The 21550-nt window shown below is 37.8% G+C and overlaps 1 protein-coding gene across 12 annotated transcripts in view; it reads left to right on the top strand.

The window, feature by feature from the left end:
* Nucleotides 1-21550, top strand: part of MTERF1 (mitochondrial transcription termination factor 1) — a 589841-nt gene that overhangs the window by 29290 nt on the left and 539001 nt on the right. For 11 of the 12 annotated variants that reach the window (XR_009505037.1, XR_009505036.1, XR_009505035.1 and 8 more), the window contains exon 3: nt 19320-19353. The exons of the other annotated variant lie outside the window; for it this stretch is intronic. The gene's annotated coding sequence lies outside the window, so the exon portion shown is untranslated. The remainder of the gene's footprint in view (nt 1-19319; nt 19354-21550) is intronic. 12 annotated transcript variants of the gene reach the window in all.

Raw genomic sequence — 21550 nt, 5'->3', positions numbered from 1 at the left:
ACTTGCAAATATTAATTGCAGCTTTATTCCTAATAACTCCAAACTGGAAACAAGCATTTTGGAAACAAGTGAATGGGAAAACAAACTGGTACATTTATGTAATGGAATGTTACACAGCAATTTAAAAAAAAAAGGAAGTATTCTCATTTTAAAAAGAATTATTTATTTATTTATTTATTTTTGGCTGCGTTGGGTCTTCGTTGCTGTGTGCAGGCTTTCTCTAGCTGTGGCGAGCGGGGGCTACTCTTCATTGCAGTGTGTGGGCTTCTCATTGTGGTGGCTTCTCTTGTTGTGGAGCATGGGCTCTAGGCACATGGGCTTCAGTAGTTGTGGCACATGAGTTCAGTAGTTGTGGCTCATGGGCTCTAGAGCACAGGCTCAGTAGTTGTGGCACATGGGTTTAGTTGCTCCGCGACATGTGGGATCTTCCTTGACCAGGGATGGAACCCATGTCCCCTGCATTGACAGGTGGATTCTTAACCACTATGCCATCAGGGAAGTCCTGGAATGAACTACTCTTATATGCGACAAGAAGGATGAATTTCAGAAGCATTGCTTTAGGTGAAAGAAGCCAGCCACTTATAACTGCTTATGTATGTATGTATGTATATATGATTCCATTTATATGATATCCTGGAAAAGGCAAACCTATAGTGACAGAGCAGATCAGCAGTTAATCTGAAGCCAGAGGTGCAGGGAGTTAATTGACTGGAAAAAAACACAATGGAACTTTTTGGGCTGATTGGACAGTTCTATATCTTGATTGTGGCGGTTGTTACAAAACTGATACATTTGTCAAAATGTATTAAATTATACATTTAAATTGGCTAATTTAACTGTATGTCAATTATACTTCAACAAAGCTGATTTTTAAAAAAGTAAAGAAAAATGAAGTGTGGTAATGCTTAGATTGGGGTGAAGTATAGGGTGCTCTGGGAGTACAAGATAGGGTCACTTCACAATCCAGGGAATTTTGAGGAGGCGCTTCAGGGGATGAGCCATTTAATCTCAGCATGAGTAGGAATAGGCCAAGAGCACAGGGCCAGGTGGAAGGGAACAGGGGTCTACAGAGTCAAGGGCATATACAAAGGCTCACAGGCAAGAGAAAACAAGAGACTTTGGAGGTGTTGGTGAAGGAAGAGGGAGAAAAGATGAGTATGGAGAGGTAGGCTGGGCAAAATAAGGACTTTAAGAAAATTATTTATTTATTTATTTGGCTGCATCAGGTCTTCGTTGCGGCACGCAGGATCTTAGTTGTGGCACGTGGGATCTTTTGTTGTGGTGCGCGAGCTTCTCTAGTTGTGGTGCGCGGGCTCTAGAGCATGTGGGCTTAGTTGCCCCCCAGCATGTGGTATGTGGTATCTTAGTTTCCCGACCAGGGATCGAACCTGCGTCTCCTGCATTGGAAGGCAGATTCTTAACCACTGGACCACCAGGGAAGTCCCAAGATAAGGACTTTTTAAGTCATGTTAAGTTTGGACTTTATTCTAAGAGTGACTGATGGATTTTAAGCCCTTCTTATCATGTGATGTGATTTCTGATGTATAAGAATGTCTCCAGCTGCTGTGTGGAGAATGGGTTGGATGGAAAGACCTTCACTAAGAGGGCATCAGATGATAGTGCTATGAGTTAGGGGAGTTGCTGGAGGAAATAGAGAGAGGTGGGTAGAATTCAGAAATATTTGGGAAGTAGAATTTCCTGTGGGAATTGATGGGGAAGGAAGAATCAAGAATGGCTTCTAGGTTTCTGGTTTGGGTAACTGGGTGTATGGTGGTGCCATTCATAGAGATAAAGAATAAAGGAGCAAGAAAAAGTTTACGGGCAAGGTGATGACTTTAGTTTTATACATGCTGGTTTTGAGGTGCCTGGGAGGCATTCATATTGTGTTTAGAGGCAGTTGGATGTATAGGTCTGTTGCTTAGAAGACAGGTCTAGGCTGCAGAAACATATTTATGTCATTTCCATGTAGGTGGTAATTGAGACCATGCAATTGATCACTGAGGGGATAGATGAGTAGGGTGAGGAAAGAAGAGGCCTACAGCAGAACCCTGAGAAGTTCCAGTGCTCTAGGGAGAGGTAGGAGGAAAATTAGGAGAACATTGTATTATGGAAGCCACTAGAAGTGGTGAATGATCAACAATATCAAATGGAATTGCATAATTGAAGAATATGATTTTTAAAGTTCTTGATTAATATGTCTTGTGGAATACTTGAGAGGGGCTCTTACAGTAAAAGATGAATCATTGTTATACAACTATTAAAAAGAAAAAGAAAGTTAACTGATATCTTGTAAAAAAGGCAGCACATTTTCTATATAGATGGAAGAACTCAAGAGTTTTCTATCATTTTGTTTTGTTCTTCCCAGCTTGGACTTTCCTCCTTCATTAGAGATTTTAAAAACACTAAATATTAAAGAGCTTCCAGAAATCCACTTATATACATTATGGGTGGAGAAGTTTGCGCCAGATATTCCCTTATTTACAAACCTATGAGCAAGAACATACTTTTTGCAATGTTTGCTTAATAAATACTATCCACCTTAATTCCCCCTTTCCTTTTGGTCTCTTTCATTCCTGAATGGGTGTGACTAGCTTGAAGAGATCAATGGGAAAAGGTTTTTGATCCCCCTACCTTAAGCAAGAAGTGTTTGTCAAGCGGGCAAGAGGATCAGTCACTGATGGATAGAGAAGTTGTTTTTAACTGAAGTTCCAGTTGCTTTCAAATTGATCTTACTGCCATGGTTAGCTTTAGTTGTCTGTGGCAGGATGCGGGAATGAATGTCTACACTCCCCTAGATGCCATCTTTCCCTTTCCTTTTTTCTAATTGCCTTTTCCCAAAAAGGGAAGATGAAGAAAGCTTTTGAAGAGCTAGAATTTTACTTTAGAATGATCATTAAAGATGCAATAGGAGAATATTTTTAAGGAACCAGTTGAAGATTACAAGAACTCAGAAAGAACAGCCTAGAAAATGGTTGTATGACCCTTACTAAATCATAGTTCCAATCAGTGGCAATTTCTCTTGTTGTTACTATGGTTCAGGTGGGAGGGGAGGAGAACTTCCAAGCTGTCTGTTCCAGTCATCCGTTTACTGTCTTTCAGCTCCACATACCTGCTTGGCGTAATGGACTGGACTCTTTAAGCATTTCTCTGTCACAGTGAGCACAATGTTAAGTGTTGTCAGCAGAGGTTGCTGGAGGGACATTGCCCGAAGATGAGGGCTTCTCTCCCTGGTCCATGTGCTACATTTTGCTTTTCCTTGCTCCTGCTTTGGGGGTCTGTCAGTGGTGTGTGTGGGAGGGCCATCTACTGGTGCTCTACCTGAAATGTGCCCCAGAATGGGCAGTCCATTGGTGATGTCACATATCTGTCCTGAACCTTGCTTCAGCCCTCCCAGGGTAGACACTGGTATGCCCCAGGTCGCATGCTGGCAGTGGCACCTGATTTCTTCTGTGTATATGCCCACCAGCCTTGCTTGCTTGCACTCCAGAACATTCCCTATAATGGTCCTGCCGTGGATACCCTGTGCACCAGGCCTCGTACCAGTAGTAGTGCCCTGATTCCTTCTGTGTGCTCACTCACAGCCTCTGCTCACCTACTCCCTGGAGGGTTATCTCTTGCTATGCGGTGACTGTGGACCAACTCTGGCCTGGCCGACCCAGCAAACATCTCCACTATCTAGTGGGCTGCAACCATACCTTCTCCAATGAGGTCTTTACCCGTGACTTGGGGAGGAGGCCGTCCATCCAAATTTCTTCTTCCCTGTGTACTCTTCATCAACCATAATATTCTCTTTAGAGTTCTCTTACATCTTTATAGTTACTCCTCTATCATAGTTAAATAATTTTTTAAAGCTAAGCTTCTCCTATTCAAATTATTGTGTGGTTTCTGTCTCCTGAGTGTAGCCAGACTGATACACTCTCTTTCCTTTAATCTATTATGTATGTATCTGCCAGATTAATCTTCCTACAGCTCACCTCTGATTTAAAACACAAACCAAAAAAATAAACCTCCCGCCCCAAAAAAACCAGCAATGATCCTTGAATGATTTGGCATTGTCTGGCATTCAAGACCCTCTATGATCTGGCCTCTGCTTGCCTTTCTAGTCTTATTTTCTACTCTTCCTAAAATAACCAAGGCAAGCAGCACTGTGTAGTATAAAAAGTCTAGTCCGGGGTTTGACTTTTAGCTCTATCATTTATTACTAAGCATAGAAGGCCATGTTCTTAGGCTCCTCTGAATTTCAGTTTACTCATCTGGAAAATGGGGATACTAACAGCTTCTCTGCCTACATCACAGGGTTGTTGTGAGGTTAAATTAAATAATGTATGTGAAAACTAAGAATTCTAAGTTTCTATCTTAACTGTAATGTGTGGCCATACATGTAGTGTTTTTTTTACTTTTTTAAGAAAGCGCTCCCATGTGAAAAATAATTACTGTCAATCACTTATCTAGTATTTATGGATGGGTTAAAGGGGATATCTTTTTCTAGAACTCAAAGTTATATCTTATTTTTATATTTTATGCTTTTAGTTTGTTTCAGGATGGGTGAAATAAGACATTAAAAATATCTTGTCTTGATTATTTCTCCTTTTTTTGCCATCAGAAACACAAAATATGATGGCTGTAAAATTTGGGGGTAGAGTAGAACATTTGTCTTTTTCATTACCTGGTCCTGAGGACATCCATTCATTACGTGGGTAGACAGATAATTTCATACATATGTGTGAATTCATTAAAGTAGTACTCCTCCACCATGTACTATGGTTGTACGTGTGCTAAAATATGCAGAAGTGCTTTTTGTAAACTGTATAATAGAAGGAAATGAAAATTTTAGAAAATAAACCAGAAATGGAAAAGCTCCTAAGTTGGTAAGAAATTCAGCCTATTCAAAATTCAAATTCCTTGGGAGAGGTATTCCTATTCCATGAGAATTTGATAAAGGACTGTTGGGCCTTAAGTCTGTGATACAAGATGAAGGGCCCAACTGTTTGTGTAGAAAGAGGCAGATTTCTCTAGTTGCTCATGGATTGTACTCATCTTTGTTGGGCATCAGGCCAGCCTATGGATGTTTTCATCAGCAAGTGGTTCTTCTGAATTCCTCATTATCTTGGATATATAATGCTGGAGGAAAAAAGCCAATTCCAGGAGAAGTTGAAACATGAATATAAAAGGCATTTAAAAACTATTTGTAAAAACTTCCTTAGGGAGGAAATATAGGGTTCCTTCTTTTGTAGCCTGAAAAGCAAGGTGAGTTCAACAGAAGGTAAAAATGAAGAGAAGTATCCATTCCAGTCTTGCTTAGACAAAACTTTTATTATCTAACCTTTCTATAGCTCTTTGTATTTTCCAAAAACCCTTACAAATGCATTTTTCCCCCATGTAACAATCCTCTGATCAAAGCAGGTTAGTATTCATCTTTCCATTTTCTAGATGAGAAAAAAGAGTTCCAGAGAAGTGAAGTCACCTTCATAGGTCCCAGGGTGAGTCAAAAGTAGAATGCGCTTTTGAGCCTTTGACACAGAGTTCTTGGCTTAATTACTGTACAACATGTTGTTTCCTGTCTTTACTAAAGCTGTACAGATTGGTTAAAAAGAACCCCTAATCTAAGAAGCCAAGTCTGGAAATCTGAATAGAGGATACTCTGTGGGAAGGCATTAGGTTTTATTAAAACTGAGATTCCTTTGGGCCACGCTGCTTAGGGGGCTGTGGAGAAGAGCTGACGTGGTTCATAGATTTCAGAGAAGGAAGTCCTAGACTTCAGAGTAGGTGCTCCTTCAGGTCTTCCGGGGATTATGGTTGTACCTCTTTATAGAAGAAGTCTGAAAATGATGTTTGTAAGATTGGCATCTGAGAAAATAGTTTAGCTCAGCCGTTGAGATTTGTGTCCAGTTCTTATGTACCCAGTCAGCTCTTCATGTGTTTGAATTTTTTCCCAGAGGAGAACCTGGTCAGTCTCCAATTCCTGGAACTCTAATTTAGGTTATATATTCCTTTGCAATGTGAATCTATTTCAAACTTAAGGTCTGATCAAATTGCTAGATCACTGACTGGTACATTGCCAAATACCCAATAGGAACCTCAATAAATATTTATTAATGTTAATCATGAGAATGATCATTTTCTTACCTTTGAAATATGTGCTCTACCAATACTGCAACAGGGAAAACCTTCAGGATAATTAATTTTGTATTTATATCCAGTGATTTATTTCCTAGAATCTCAAATGTTGGCAGAGATATGATTATGGGTTTTTTGTTTATCTGTTTGTTTTTGCTCTTAAGGTTATTGGCAGATGTTAGTTCTATGTATAGATGAGGAGTGTAAAAAGAATATGGGAGTGATTTGAAAAAATACTTACTGAAGTGAGTAGGATTGAAGTGAAGTAGGGAATGAAAATTTAGGTCTATGTTTCCAAATTTCACTAAAAATTGTCTAGTTCTGGGAACTAAACTAATGGTTAAGAGGTTATAGTGGGGCATCATTAGTTCATGTATGTGGAACTATTCTTCTGACTACAATATAATTTTGAAAAATGAATTTTTGTTTTGACTCTCACTGTGAGATTATAGGCTCTACTGGTAGTTGGAGGCTGTTTTTTGTTCTATTGAATTTAACCTGTGGTTGTTTATTCCTGATGATTCAGATGGTAATATTACCTATTTATATTACTGCTGTCTGTTTTTTCAAATCAGCCTAATCAATATAGAAATTGATCCAGTATTTTGTTTTTTAATATATAGATTCAAAATTTTAAAAAATTGCAGTTCAAGTTAGAATAGTTAATACTTTTCTTAAAGTGAAAAATGGCTTAGTTGTTTAGTTATTTTAGAAATAAATTCAGTAGATATTTTAGAAATGTATTACCTAGTTATTTTTATAAATTCATATAAAAGTAACTTTTATATCTTTAAAAATATTAAAAATGCACTTTGTAGCATTATTTCTTATTAAAATTTTGTAAAACATCTTAAAATATTAAATACTTTTATCATTTGTTTGAAATAGTATTTCTCAACAGGTGATTAATAATTCACCTGCATCAGAGTCACCTGGGATATTTATTAAAATTCAGAGCCCAGGGTCTTACCCCAAATCTAACGAATGTGACTCTTAACACTGGGCTCCAGAATTCTGCATTTTAAATATGCTTTTTAGCTGATTTGTACAAACTGCAAGTAATTCAGTATTGTTTCAGTGTGGGAGGACAGGGCAGTGGGGACTGTGTCAAGGGAGACAAACAGGGACATGAAGGGCACGAAATGCTGTGGCGTTTGGCCCTTATCCTGGAGGTAATGGAGACTGAAGACTCGGGCAGCAACACGAGTTAACTGGATTCTTTTGAGTTACTTTTATAAGTTATTTATTTAGAGAGTTAATCCCACTATCAAGAAAGATAGGTGAGGCTAAATACACATAGCATGGTATTCTTATATAAGATTATTTGGAAGGGTATCAGATGTATGTGATTTATTTCTCACTATCCTGGCACTAATGGTTCCAAACTTTTTGCTTAAAAATGACAATATATACAAACAACCACTATTTTCCTATTATGATTCATATAAAAATTAGCATATAGAAAAAGAATCTCTAGGATCAAACTGGTAATATTGCTAATATACATTCACAATTACAAAACCATTGGTAACTATAAATGCCATCATTATGCTAATAAAATGGAAAACATTCTTGAAGCCACTGGTTCAAGGCTGGTACACTTTTATAGAGTCCATTTGTGTAGCAGTTTATACTGGCTTGAGTATATTTGCAATTATGAATTATCTGCCTTCTGTATAAATAAAAATAGAATTGTGGTAGTCAGATTAGTCAAACAACCCAAAATATGGCTCAACACAAAAAAGGATGGTTTCTCATGCATGTTGCAGCCAATGCAGGTTGTCAGGGATAGATTGGAGCTTTGCTTCCTGCAGGAATCCAGCCCTTTTTCGGTGAATTGTTCTGACATCTTTTAAGGCCTTTCAGCCTTCAGACCAGGTGGGGAGAGAGTGTGGAGAAGTTACCCATGCACTTAATCACCTTATTGGAGGTGACACACGTCATCTTCCCCACATTCCACTAGTGAGAACTAGTCACATGATCCCACAGAACTGCAAAGCATCTGAGAGCTGTGGGCTGATACTTCATCAAGAAAGAAAAGAACACAGCCAGTCTCTGCCACAATAGACTATTCTTCTAGATCACTCATATCAAAGATACATAGTAAGGAGTAGGAAATGCTCAGATAAATAGGCTAACATACTATAGATATTTCCCAACTTACATATGTCTTTTACAGTCACTCATTCACTGAGGACAACTGCCTTTGCTTTTGACTCTACTTCAATAAGAAATGTACTTTACATGATGACTCGATACCAGTACATATATACCAATGTAAAAGTTTCATGCCTGTTATTAAGGAAACAATAATTACCCTTACTATATATGGTGCACTCTGGTGTTTTCTACTCTGTTCTATAGTCTTGCCTGCCTCAACACTAGGCTCATCCGTAGTCTTGGGAGGCTTCATTCCATCTCTAGCAGTCTCTGCTCCTGAGGGGAGATGTCCAGGGGCGTTTGAGTCTGGGTTTCCTGACAGGTAGTTTATTCTCACTGCAGTTCTTTGGGTACCCAAAGACTTGCCGTTATCACTTGCGTGCTTTCCTCCTCTCTTATAGTGAGGGTTGTCAGATTTTACAAATACAGGCATACATTGTTCTGTTGCCCTTCACTTTATTGTACTTGGAAGTTATTGTGGTTTTTTACAAACTGAAAGTTTGTGGCAACCGTGCATTGAGCAAGTCTATCAGCGTTATTTTTCCAACAGCATTTGTTCACTTCATGACTCTGTGTCTCATTTTGGTAATTCCTTTTTTTTTTTTTAAATGTCTTTTACTTTTTTTTTTTAAGTTTAATTTTTATTTATTTATTTATCTATTTATGGGTGTGTTGGGTCTTCGTTTCTGTGCGAGGGCTTTCTCCAGTTGTGGCAAGTGGGGGCCACTCTTCATCACGGTGCGCGGGCCTCTCATTATCGCGGCCTCTCTTGTTGCGGAGCACAGGCTCCAGACGCGCAGGCTCAGTAATTGTGGCTCACGGGCCTAGTTGCTCCGCGGCACGTGGGATCTTCCCAGACCAGGGCTCGAACCCGTGTCCCATGCATTGGCAGGCAGACTCCCAACCACTGCGCCACCAGGGAAGCCCCTCATTTTGGTAATTCTTGCAATGTTTCAGAATTTTTCATTATTATTTTATTTGTTATGGTGATGTGAGATCAGTGATCTTTGATGTTACTATTGTAATTGTTCTGGGGCACCATGAACCATGCCCTTATTAGATGGTGAACTTAATTGATAAATGTTGTGTGTGTTCTGGCTGCTCCACCAACCAGCTGATTCCCCTTCTCTTACCCTCTCCTCTGGCCTCCCTATTCCCTGAGACACACAGTATTGAAATTAGGCCAGTTAATAACCCAACAAAGGCTTCTAAGTATTCAAGTGAAGAGTCACACCTCTCTCAGTTTAAATAAAAAGCTAGAAATGATTAAGCCTAGTGAGAAGGCATGTCAAAAACAGAGATTAGGTCGAAAGTTAGGCCTCTTGCCCCAAACAGCCAAGCTATGAATGCAAAGGAAATGTTCTTGAAGGCAATTAAATATGCTACTCCAGTGAACACACAAAGGATAAGAAAGTGAAACAGCCTTGTTGTTGATATGGAGAAAGTTTTAGCGGTCTGGATAGAAGATCAAACCAGCCACAACATTCCCTTAAGCCAAAGCCTAATCCAGAGCAAGGCCCTAACTCTCTTCAATTCTGTGAAGGCTGAGAGAGGTGAGGAAGCTACGGAAGAAAAGTTGGAAGTTAGCAGGGGTTGGTTCACGAGGTTTAAGGAAAAAAGCCATCTCCATAACATAAAAGTGCAAGGTGAAGCAGCAAGAGCTGATGTATTGAATAGAAGCTGCAGCAAGTTATGCAGAAGATCTAGCTAAGATAATTAATGAAGGTGACTGCACTAAACAACAGATTTTCAATGTAGATGGAACAGCCTTCTATTGGAAGAAGATGCATTCTAGGATTTTCATAGCTAGAGAGGAGAAGTCTATGCCTGGCTTCAAAGCTTCAAGAGAGACAGGCTGATTCTTTTGTTGGGGGATCATGCAGATGATGACTTGAAGTTGAAGCCAATGCTCATTTATCATTCCAGAAATCTTAGGGCTCTTCAGAATTATGCTCAATCTACTCTGCCTGTGCTCTAATAAATGGAACAACAAAGCTTAGGTGACAGTGCATCTGTTTACAACATGATCTACTGAATATTTTAAGCCCACCTACTGCTCAGGAAAAAAGATTTCTTTCAAAATATTACTGCTCATTGACAATGCGTCTGGTCACCCAAGAGCTCTGATGGAGATGTACAGGAGATTAATGTTTGTTTCCATGCCTGCTAATATAACATTCTTCTGCAGCCCATGGATCAAGGAGTAATTTCAACTTTTAAGTCTTCTTACTAAGAAATACATTTCATAAGGCTATAGCTGCCTTAGATAGTGATTCTTCTGATGGATCTGGGCAAAGTAAATCGAAAACCTTCTGGAAAAGATCCACCATTCTAGGTGCCATTAAGAACCTTCGTGATTCATGGGAAGAGGTCAAATTTCAACATTAACAGGAGTTTGGAAGAAGTTGAATCCAACCCTCAGGAATGACTTTATGGGGTTCAAGACTTCAGTGGAGGAAGGAACTGCAGATGTGGTGGAAATAGGGAGAGAACTAGAATTAGAAGTGGAGCCTGAAGATGTGACTGAATTGCTGCAATCTCATGATAAAATTTTAATGGATGAGAAGTTGCTTTTTATGGATGTGTAAAGAAAGTGGCTTCTTGCCATGGAATCTACTCCTGGTGACAATGCTGTGAAGACTGTTGAAATGACAAGAAAAGGTTTGGAATATTAAATAAACTTAGTTGATAAAACAGTAGCAGGGTTGGGGAGGATTGACTCCAATTTTTAAAGAAGTCCTATTGTGGGTAAAGTGCTGTCAAACAGCATTACATGCTACAGAGAAATCATTCATGAAAGGAAGAGTCAATTCATGCACTACACTTCACTGTTGTCTTATTTTAAAAAATGTCCACGGCCACCACAACCTTCAGCAACCACCACCCTGATCAGTCAGCAGCCATCAGCATCCAGGCAGGACCCTCCACCAGCAAGAAGATTATGACTCACTGAAGCCTCAGATGATGGTTAGCATTTTCCAGCAATCAATTCGTTTTATTTATTTATTTATTTATTTATTTAAACATCTTTATTGGAGAATAATTGCTTTACAGTGGCAATCAATGAGCTTTAAATTAAGGTATGTATATTACTTTTTTAGACATAATGCTATTGCACACTTAATAGACTACAGTACTGTGTATTACATAACTTTCATATACACTGGGAAACCAAGAAATTCCGTGTGACTCACTTTATTGTGGTGGTCTGTAACTGGTACTGTAAAGCATGCTATAAATTTTTAGTTAGAATTATAAGTTTTCTGGGGGTCTTTTAGTTTTATCTATTTTTAAAATGAATGTTTTCAGGGTTTCAGGTCATATACTTACCAAAGGACTTTTGGAACAGAGCCCCTTCCCAAACTGGAGCCGTGGCTAATTCAAGTGCCATCTAGTGGCCAAACTAGTTTTAACTAGTTTTTGTTAAAAACTAGTTAAAATCCTAGAGAAATTGATTTTCATCTTACCAGTTTGAAGGACTAGCTCTAGGACATGAATATTGCACGTTATTGTAAATTCTGCTGGTAATGGTCCAAGATATGTTGAAGTTACTGCAGCATAAATAGTTCTGATTTCCCTATCTCTGAAGCAGGCAGCTGGGATAGGAGGGCTTGGACCACAAAGTTGGTCACTTATCAAGGGGTTGTAGAGTATTTGATATTTATTTATTCATTATTCATTCATTCAGCATCAAGTATATATATGTATATGTGTGTGTGTATATATATATATATATATATATATATACATATATATATATGTATTGCCACCTAGATTTAAGGCACTGTTTTAGGGAATAAAAGATTAATCAGACTGGGTGTTTTATTCTTTTAAGGCCTTGTTGTTTAATAGGGAATATATAAATCCATGACTTTAATGAAGCTAGTTTTGTGAGAATTAGAAAGGTGAATCAGACATGGTCCTAACCTTGAAGAACGTATGGTCAATAGAGGACATAGAAAACTTCCAGCACTACTCTAGGTTCAGTCTTGGGGGAGATAAGACATGCATTCACAAAACGGAATAATATCAGATGGTAGCTGAACTGGGTGGCTCTATCCTCAAGTGCTACAAGGGGACAGAAAGCTGCCTCTCTCAGCTCATCACTCCCTGACTTCCCTACATAGCTCTGCATATTTTGGAATCAATAAACAATGGTTAGTATAGAAGGAATGACAGATTCGCTGTTTTTCACATCTATGGTTATCAAGCGCAAAATAGCAGCTTTACAAAAACAAACAAACAAATAAGCTGACCTTATCACTGTAGTTGGATCCAAGTCAAATAATTTGTCTTAAAACTTTCAAATAGATTTTAACTAGCTTATGTAAGTAATAAATTCAAATGAAAAATTTCTAGTGGCTATTTCTTGGTTAATTTAGGTGAAAAAAATGACACCACAAGAAAATAACACAAAGAAAAGCTTGTTTTTGAATTTAGCTATGGTGAATTAATTGTAATCCCCCAAGTCCCTTCCCTTTAGCAACATTAAATTCTGTAATGTTTTCCAGCTCCCTCCTCCACCATTTTCCTCCTTCAGGGTCATGAGTGATTAACTTTATTAACTTAATGTCAACTGATATTTTTACAGTAAATCCTTTCCAACATTCGGAGACAGATTTCATTTTAATGGTTTAAATTTGAGGAGTTTTTCAATGCTTTGCTGGGTTGTTGTTCTGAATGCTGAGATGGAAGAGGGAACTTAAATGATTTCTAAAGCAGGTAATATATATGACTTTCATATTACCTACTAAAGTCTGCAAGAGGAAAACTGATCTTGCTTTTTTTTCCTTCAAAAAAATTCCCAAACCACTACTCAAAATTTCTAACCCAACACCCCAGATTGTAATGTGTTAATAATATAGATCTATATGATTTAATGCTGTCTTTTAAAAAAAATTTTATTTATTTAATTTATTTTATTTTTGGCTGCATTGGGTCTTTGTTGCTGCACGCGGGCTTTCTCTAGTTGCGGCCAGTGGGGGCTACTCTTTGTTCTGGTATGCGGGCTTCTCATTGTGGTGGCTTCTCTTGTTGCGGAGCATGGGCTCTAGGTGCACAGCCTCAGTAGTTATGGCACGCAGGCTCAGTAGTTGTGGCTCGCGGGCTCTAGAATGCAGGCTCAGTAGTTGTGGCATACGGGCTTAGTTGCTCTGCGCCATGTGGGATCTTCCTGGACCAGGGCTCGAACCCGTGTCCTCTGCATTGGCAGGCGGATTCTTAACCACTGTGCCACCAGGGAAGCCCCTAATGCTGTCTTTAAAAATAGATATAAGAAAACACTTTGAGTGATTTATGGTACAATAAAATTTGGTTATATTTATATATTGATAAAATATTATTTTTTTTTGCATTGCTTAGACATGCCATTAACTTTGACTAACATGAAGGCAACCTTTTGTTACTTAAAAAGCATTTTTATAGTGAGGTGAGTAGTATTGGTTAATGTGAGTGGGACTTAAGTAAATTTCATGGGCCTAACATAATTTCTGTGAGTCTTACGATTAGAGAAAAAGCAGCTTTCAGTTACAAGTCATTATTTCTGAGATATCTGCTGAGAAACGACTACAGCTGCTCCTTTTATTCTGGGCAAAGGAACTGCTCACAGATGCTCCTGCTAGACACAGCATTGGTCATAGCTGCTCTACCCTGGCAGTGTAACATTATTTTCATGATTCTCTGACTTTTCTTTTTTGCCAGTCAAATATAAATTTGGATTTAAGTGTTCTTTGTTAATGATTACAGAGGCAACAAGCTGACATAAACTGGCAAGCCAATAGGTAAGGTTTAGACATACCTCCTTTAGTAAAGATGCTGTATTCATTCATTCATTCACTCATTCATTTCTCCAACAAATATTTATTAAGTACCCACTATGTATCAGGTACTATTCTAGATGCTGGGGTTTCAACAGTGGACAAAAATAGGCCACCATCCTGGCCCATAGGCTCAAGCTTACATTCTAGTGGGTGGATATAGACAAAAAACAAAACAAATAATTAAAACATATAGTATGCAGGTGGTAATAAGTGCTATGGAGAAAAATGAAGCAGGAATGGGGTAGAGGGAGTTCTAGGCTGAAGGAGAGGATTCCAATTTAAATCAAATGGTCAGAGAAGACCTCACTAAGAACAAAGACAATGGAAGCAAAGAAGTGAGCCGTGTAAATATATCTGAGGGAAGAGTGTTCTAGGCAGAAGAAACAGCAAGTGCCATGGCCCTGGGGTAGAAGAGTGCTTGATTGTGTTAACTGAGCAACAAGGAGGCTGGTAAGGCAGGAATAGTAGTGGAGGGGAGAACATAGGGGATAAAGTCAGAGAGGTAATAGGGCCAGTTCATGTAGGGCTTTGTAAGTCATTGTAAGGACTTTGGTGTTTACTGTGAGGGAGAAGGGGAAGCCACTAGAGGGTTTTGAGCAGAGAGAGGACACTATTTAATTTGTTTTCAAAGAATCACTATGGCTCCTTCATTGAAATAGGAAGCAAGGTCATCAGCTGAGAGCGAGGATAAGGGAGAGGGTGGTGGTAGAGATTATGATGCAGTAGCCTAGGAGAGTGGGACAATGATTTGATTAGGGAAATACAGTGTGAGTACCAGGTAGCATGGAGGGCCCGCTTAGGGTTAGAGGTCATGAATTTAAAGTGAGATCAGTCAGCCATGTGGAGCAGGCAGAGTAGGATTTAATGAGGGTTGAGGTTTTGCCAAGTGACCTAGAGAAGGAAGGGTGGGGAAAGGGAGTTGAATGTCACTCAGGGGAATGATTTAGTGATTGACTCTGGAGTTTAGGCTGACTAAGTAGAGAAGTGAGTACACAAGGAGCAAGTACAGTGAAAAGGTGGTAACTTCAATGGACTGAAGGTATCATGTTGGGTATGGGACAGAGTGAGCTGGTCAGAGAATGATATGCTTGAAGTTTAGCTCATGGGCCAAAACTGGTTTCATTTAGGGTGTGGTAAGAAAGTTATCTTTCTCAAATGAAGTATGAAAATGCCAAAGACAAATATTCATTATAATTGAATCCCTTTGAATCATGCCATTCTTTCTAGATTTTTCCCCCAATATTTGAGTTTTTAGAACACTAGCAGAAGATATCCATAATGGCTGACTTAGAAGATTATATACTCAGTTTGTAGATTTCACTAAGAAAAAAAATTACAATCTAGCAGAATCAATCTTCCCAAGATTATTTGCTTTATCTTAGCTGAAAAAACTAAAACAAACAAAAAATAAACAGCACCGAGATCAAGGAGACAAAATATTCCCTGTTCAGTTGGAAATATTCAGCAAACAAACGAAAATCATATTTATATTTTCCATTGTCCGAAGCACTAGCTGTAGACTAGGAAAATACTTGTGAATGATATTGCACAGTAATGGTTACAGTAAAACAAAAACTCAAACCCAATAATTACTTGCCATTGGAACACACATCTTATTTACAAAACCATGCTCTTTCTCTTTGGCTTTTGAAAAGAGACTATTAGATTTTAAGCACATAAAACTTGAAAGGAGTGTAAATATAAATTATTTAGTGCTTTTTCTTAAGTACAGATTAAAATGCCATCATATGGAATTTCATAACATACAAGTGGTAGTTAGGCTGCTTGAGTTGAAATTGTATCAGGATGTGTAAGGATCCCTTAAGTTAAATTGGACAGAGGATTTGAAAATATCTGCTTTTTGTGTTGTTGTTGTTACTTTCCATAAGCCTTTCTAGGTATAGATAATGTAAAAAAAATTGACACTTCAAGCTCTGAGGGTGATTAAATATCCAGGATAATTAGCTATGCAATTATTTTGAAGAAATAAATTGAAAGTTGACATAAATACAAACTTTAAAAAAAAGGGTAAGCCCACAACAAATATAGATTTTGTTGTTTTATAGTTTCCCAAATTCAAACACTTAAAAAAATTTTGTTTTGTTTTGTTATAGGATGAAATGTAGATAGGAACATATATATATATATATATATATATATATATATATATATATAAAACTGAATATATGAAAAAATTAAATTAAACTTGCTTAAACAACTACTGTAAATCTGTGTATATTAACACAGAATATAGATTTTTCTATTTCCTGTGGCTTAATTGAGAAATTAAAAAATGACATATCAGGAATCTTTATGCCCTGTTGCTTTGTCACAGTGCAGTGTCAAGTATTACCATTAGTAGTAAAGTATATTATTTTTAAGATAAATTGTTGTATAAAAACACATTTATTTGGATTTTGTCAAAATTACAAATCATGGTGTTCTGGGTCCCCCTCTCCGACCCCTTACTTTAACACTGGAGGGGTTTACATGATTTTCATTTTCAATCTACATATGAACCTTTGGGCCTAGAGCTTTATCAAGTTAAGAGTGCAAGATGCTTTGTAAAGAGCTGAAGTAGTTCCGTACAAAGTAAAGTAAACAATCCATTAATTGAGAATATTTCTCTAAGGAAAAGTCACAAAGAAGGAGGTTTGTTACTAAAAAGCCAATTTTAGCTACATTTTGAAAGGGGTACAGTAACCCAATCAATCAGTTACATGAGAACCCCCTTAATATTTAAAAGCTCCAAAATTTTTCAATTAATATATAATTTAAAAAGCTGGATAAAAATAATCCTAAACTTAAAATAATAAAACTGGGCTTCCCTGGTGGTGCAGTGGTTAGGAATCCGCCTGCCAGTGCAGGGGACGCGGGTTCGAGCCCTGGTCTGGGAAGATCCCACATACCATGGAGCAATTGGGCCTGTGTGCCACAATTACTGAGCCTGTGAGCCATGGCTGCTGGGCCTGTGTGCCACAACTCCTGAAGCCCACGTGCCTAGAGCCCGTGCTCTGCAACAAGAGAGGCCACTGCAATGAGAGGCCCGCTCACTGCAATGGAGGGTGGTCCCCCCGCTCGCCGCAACTAGAGAAAGCCCGTACGCATCAGCAAAGATGCAATGCAGCCAAACATAAATTTATTTTTTTAAAAAGTTATTAAAAATAAATAAATAAAAAAATAAAACTGACAGTTGTGGTGAAGCTGTATGATACCACAACTAATTAAATCAATTACTGACCATTTGACACTTGCTAGATTTGGTTGAGACCTTCAAGAAAAGTAGATCTCAAGGAGTTTATAATCTCAAGTGATCTCAAGGAGCTTATAATTTCTTAGAGGAGGTAAGAATAATATATACCCAAGACAGCAGAATAGAACATGTGATGAATGAGCTTAGGGAAGGGCCACTACCAATGCTTTTCCTTTCAAAAAATTTTTTTCCTTCTGGGAGACTTAATGCTTTTTGCACTTGGTATTACTCATATAGTACTTATTACACTCTTAGCTGACTTAGAAAATATTTTTCAATTTTTTTGGGCTGCCTAGGATCTGAGTTATCCTTCTAGATTTGGAGAATTCTTATCATACGAATTTTGGTAAGAGGAAGACTGAAAAAGCCAGATAGTAGTCACTTTCCCATGCTTCTTTGCAGCTAGGGTGTAGGCATATGACCTAGGCTCAACCAATCAATTAAAAAATATGACAGCTTTATTGAGGTATAACTCACAAATCATTCAGTTCACTCACTTAAAGTGTACAATTAGGTGGTTCTTAGTATATTCACAGAGTTGCATAACAATCCACAACTGATTTTAAAACATTTTCATCACCTCAAAAAGAAACACCATATCCACTAGCAGTCATTTTCCATTCCCCTAACCTCCTCAGCCCTAGGCAACTCTGTTCTACTCTTAGTCTCTGTAGATTTGCCTATTCTGGACATTTCATATAAATGGAATTATATAATAGTGGTTTTTGCAATTGCCTTCTTTCACTTAGCGTAATGTTTTCAAGTTTCATCCATGTTGAAGCATGCATCAGAACTTCATTATATTGCTGAATAATATTCCATTGTATGGATACACCACATTTTATCTACTCATCAGTTGATGAACATTTGAGTTATTTTTGTGTACAATGTGAGTTCAGGATCCAAGTTCATTCCTTTGCATGTGGATATCAAGTTGTTTCACCCAGCACCACTTTTTTGAAAAGATTTTTCTTCCCACATTAAATTGTCTTGGCACCCTTGCCGAAAATCAATTGGCTGTAAATGTGAGGATTTATTTCTAGACTCTCAATTCTATTCTATTGCTCTACATGTCTATTCTTATGCTAGAACCCACCGTTTTAATTACTGTAGTTTTGAAGTAAACTCTGAAATCAGGAATTGTGAGCCCTTCAATGTCTTCTTCTTTTTCAAGATTTTTTTTGGCTCTTCTGAGTTTCTTGAATTTCCATATGAATTTTAGCATCAGCTTCTCAATTTCTGCAAGGAAGCCAGCTGGGATTTATATAGAGATTTTGATGAATCTGTAGATCACTGTGGGTACTAAAACCATCTTAACAATATTGTCTTCCAGTCCATGAACATTGATGTATTTCCATTTATTTAGGCCTCCTTTAATTTCTTTCAGCTATATTTTATAGTTTCCAGAGTAGAAGTTTTGCATTCCTTTTGTTAAATTTATTCTTAAGTATTTTATTTTTTGCTAATATTGTAAATGGAATTATTTCCTTAATTTCACTTTTGGTTTTCTCATCACTATTGTATAGAAATACAATCGAGTTTTGTATATTGATCTTGTATTATGCAACCTTACTGAACATGTTTATTAGTTCTAATAGTTTTTTAGTGGATCTCTTAGGATTTTCTATATACAAGATCATGTCATCTGCAAATAGATATAATTTTATTTCTCGCTTTCCAATATGGATGCTTTTTATTTAATTTTCTTCCCTAATTGTCATGGCTAGAACCTTCAGTACAATGTTGAATAGAAGTAGTGAGAATGGACATTCTTGTCTCATTCCTATCATAGTAGTAAACTATTCAGTCTTTCACCATTAAGTTCAACCCATCAAATTTTGGATACAGAGAAGTAGGGATCATTAGAGAACCCATTCTAACACTTCCTATTTCTCTTTCCTGCTTTATTTATTGTACTTATCACATTCAGGTGTACTGTACATTTTAAACTATTTTTTTTTGTTTTATAGTCTGTTGCCTGCTCCTGCCTGCCTCCCATCTAATGTAAGTACCATTAGAACAAGCATTTTCATTAGTTCTGGTCAGTGTTTCATCAAAACCTAGAACTATGCTGGACGCATACACTCAATACATGTCTGTTGGTTGAAAGAATGATACCGTGGTGTGTTTTCTGTTGCTGGTTTGTAAACTATTTTGTGAAATGAAACATAGTTTTGGATTTTAAAAAAATTTTGTTTTATCTGTACCAGCTAGTATAATGTATCGGATATGGTAGGTGCTTAGTAAATGTTGGTGAAATAGAATCAAACGTTCTATTGAAGACAAAAGTCTTCATGGAAATAAGAGTTGATCTAGGACTGAAGGATGAGTAGGAATGAGATGGACAGAAGTAGGGAAATCTTAGTGTTGCTAAATGTAAATTTTATTACTTTGGTTAAAAAAAAATCAACTGTGCAGAAATTTATTCTCTCACAGTACTGGGGGCCAAAAGCTTGAAATCAAGGTGTTACTAAGGCCATCCTCTAAGGGAGGATACTTCCTGGCCTTTTCTTCTAGTAACCTCAGGCATTCCTTGCCTTGCAGCTGCAGTGCTTCTGTCTCTGATTCCATCGTCACAGGGTGTTCTCCCTGAGTGTGTCTGTCTTCTCATGGAATATTTTCTCTTCTTCTTTTTTTCATTCTTTTTTTTTTTAATTGAAGTATAGTTGATTTACAATGTTGTGTTAATTATTGCTGTACAACAAAGTGATTTGGTTTTGCATATATATGTATTCTTTTTTTAATATTCTTTTCCATTATGGTTTATCATAAGATATTGAGTATAGTTCTCTGTGCTATATGGTAGGACCTTGTTGTTTATACATGTGCTAACCCCAACCTCGCTCTCCATTCCTTCCCCAACCCCCTCCCCCTTGGCAGCCACCAGCCTGTTCTCTATGTCCATGTGAATTTTCCTCTTCTTATAAAGACACCAGTCATCTTGGATTAGAGCTCATCCTAATGACCTCATCTTAACTTGATTACATGTGCCAAGACCTAAATAACATCACATTTACAAGTACCGGGGGCTAGGAGGATTTCAACATGTCTTTTTGGAGGACATAATTCAGCCTATAAAACGCCATGACTCTTATGTTTAATGTGACCCATTTCTACTTTCCCAGTCTCACCTCTTGCTTGTCACTCCCTGTGTACATACTTCAGTTCTACTAAACCACTTGCTGTTGTCCTGTCTGGAATGCCCCAGTCTGATAGGTTAACACCATGTAATACTTTATAGCTCAACTCAAGAGTCACGTTCTTTGGGAAGTCTTCCTTGAATCCAAGTTAGGTTAGGGGCTTCTCTTTTAGGCCCATTTATAATATTTGTGCTGCTGCACTGTAATTATTTATTTACCCGTCTCTTTCTTACACTAACTCTGAAGTCGTTGAAGGCAGAGACTTTGTGTCATTTTTATCATTGTGTTCTCCTTGCTTAGCACAGTGCTTAGCAGTTGGAAGTCACCCAGTAAATGTTTACTATTGAGTATGAGTAATATTACGAAGGAAATTTGATAGAACCTAGAAAGCAATAGGGTGTAAAGGAAGAAGAAATGAAGGATTACTTTAGAACTTTGAGTATAAGTAGGAGACCAAGTGAGGTATATATGGGCAGAAAAAGCGAAGTTCAAAGAGGAGATGGTTTGGGGGAAAATATTCTAATCCCAGTTAAAAGGGATTATGGAATAAATATGTGGTAGAGGAACTAGAGGGCGAACCCTTTGAGGACAAGGATTGGGCCTTATTGTGTTTCTAGTACTTAGTACTTAGAATTCTGCCTGGCAAAAAGAGACCATCAATTCATATTTACCATGTGAAGTGTAAAGTGAATGTTTTCAGGTCTCTAGGTTGGTGTTTCTACTGACCAAATAGAGAAGTTTTGGACAGTTAACTGGTTTGGGAGCTGGGAAGACAAAGCCTTCAGCTTTGGGTATGTTGATTTAAAAGTTAGAACAGAATGTTTAGGGGGGAAATTTCTGGTAAATAAATCTATAGAGCCATGAACGCTCAGAGCTGTGGACTTGAAAGTCACAGATGTCTATTCGGAGGTTATCAATGATAATTGAAGACATGGAAGTAGATGAAGTTTCAGAGGGATTGGGCATAGACTAAAAGATTGAAGAATAGAGGTCAGGACCTTGGGAAAACACACATTTGGGTACTAGGAGGTGAAACATAAGCCAGAAGGAGATGGAGGAGG

The sequence above is a fragment of the Balaenoptera ricei genome, chromosome 9 (assembly GCF_028023285.1).
Source record: "Balaenoptera ricei isolate mBalRic1 chromosome 9, mBalRic1.hap2, whole genome shotgun sequence".
NCBI lineage: Eukaryota > Metazoa > Chordata > Mammalia > Artiodactyla > Balaenopteridae > Balaenoptera > Balaenoptera ricei.
This window is presented reverse-complemented; position numbering and strand designations above follow the sequence as displayed.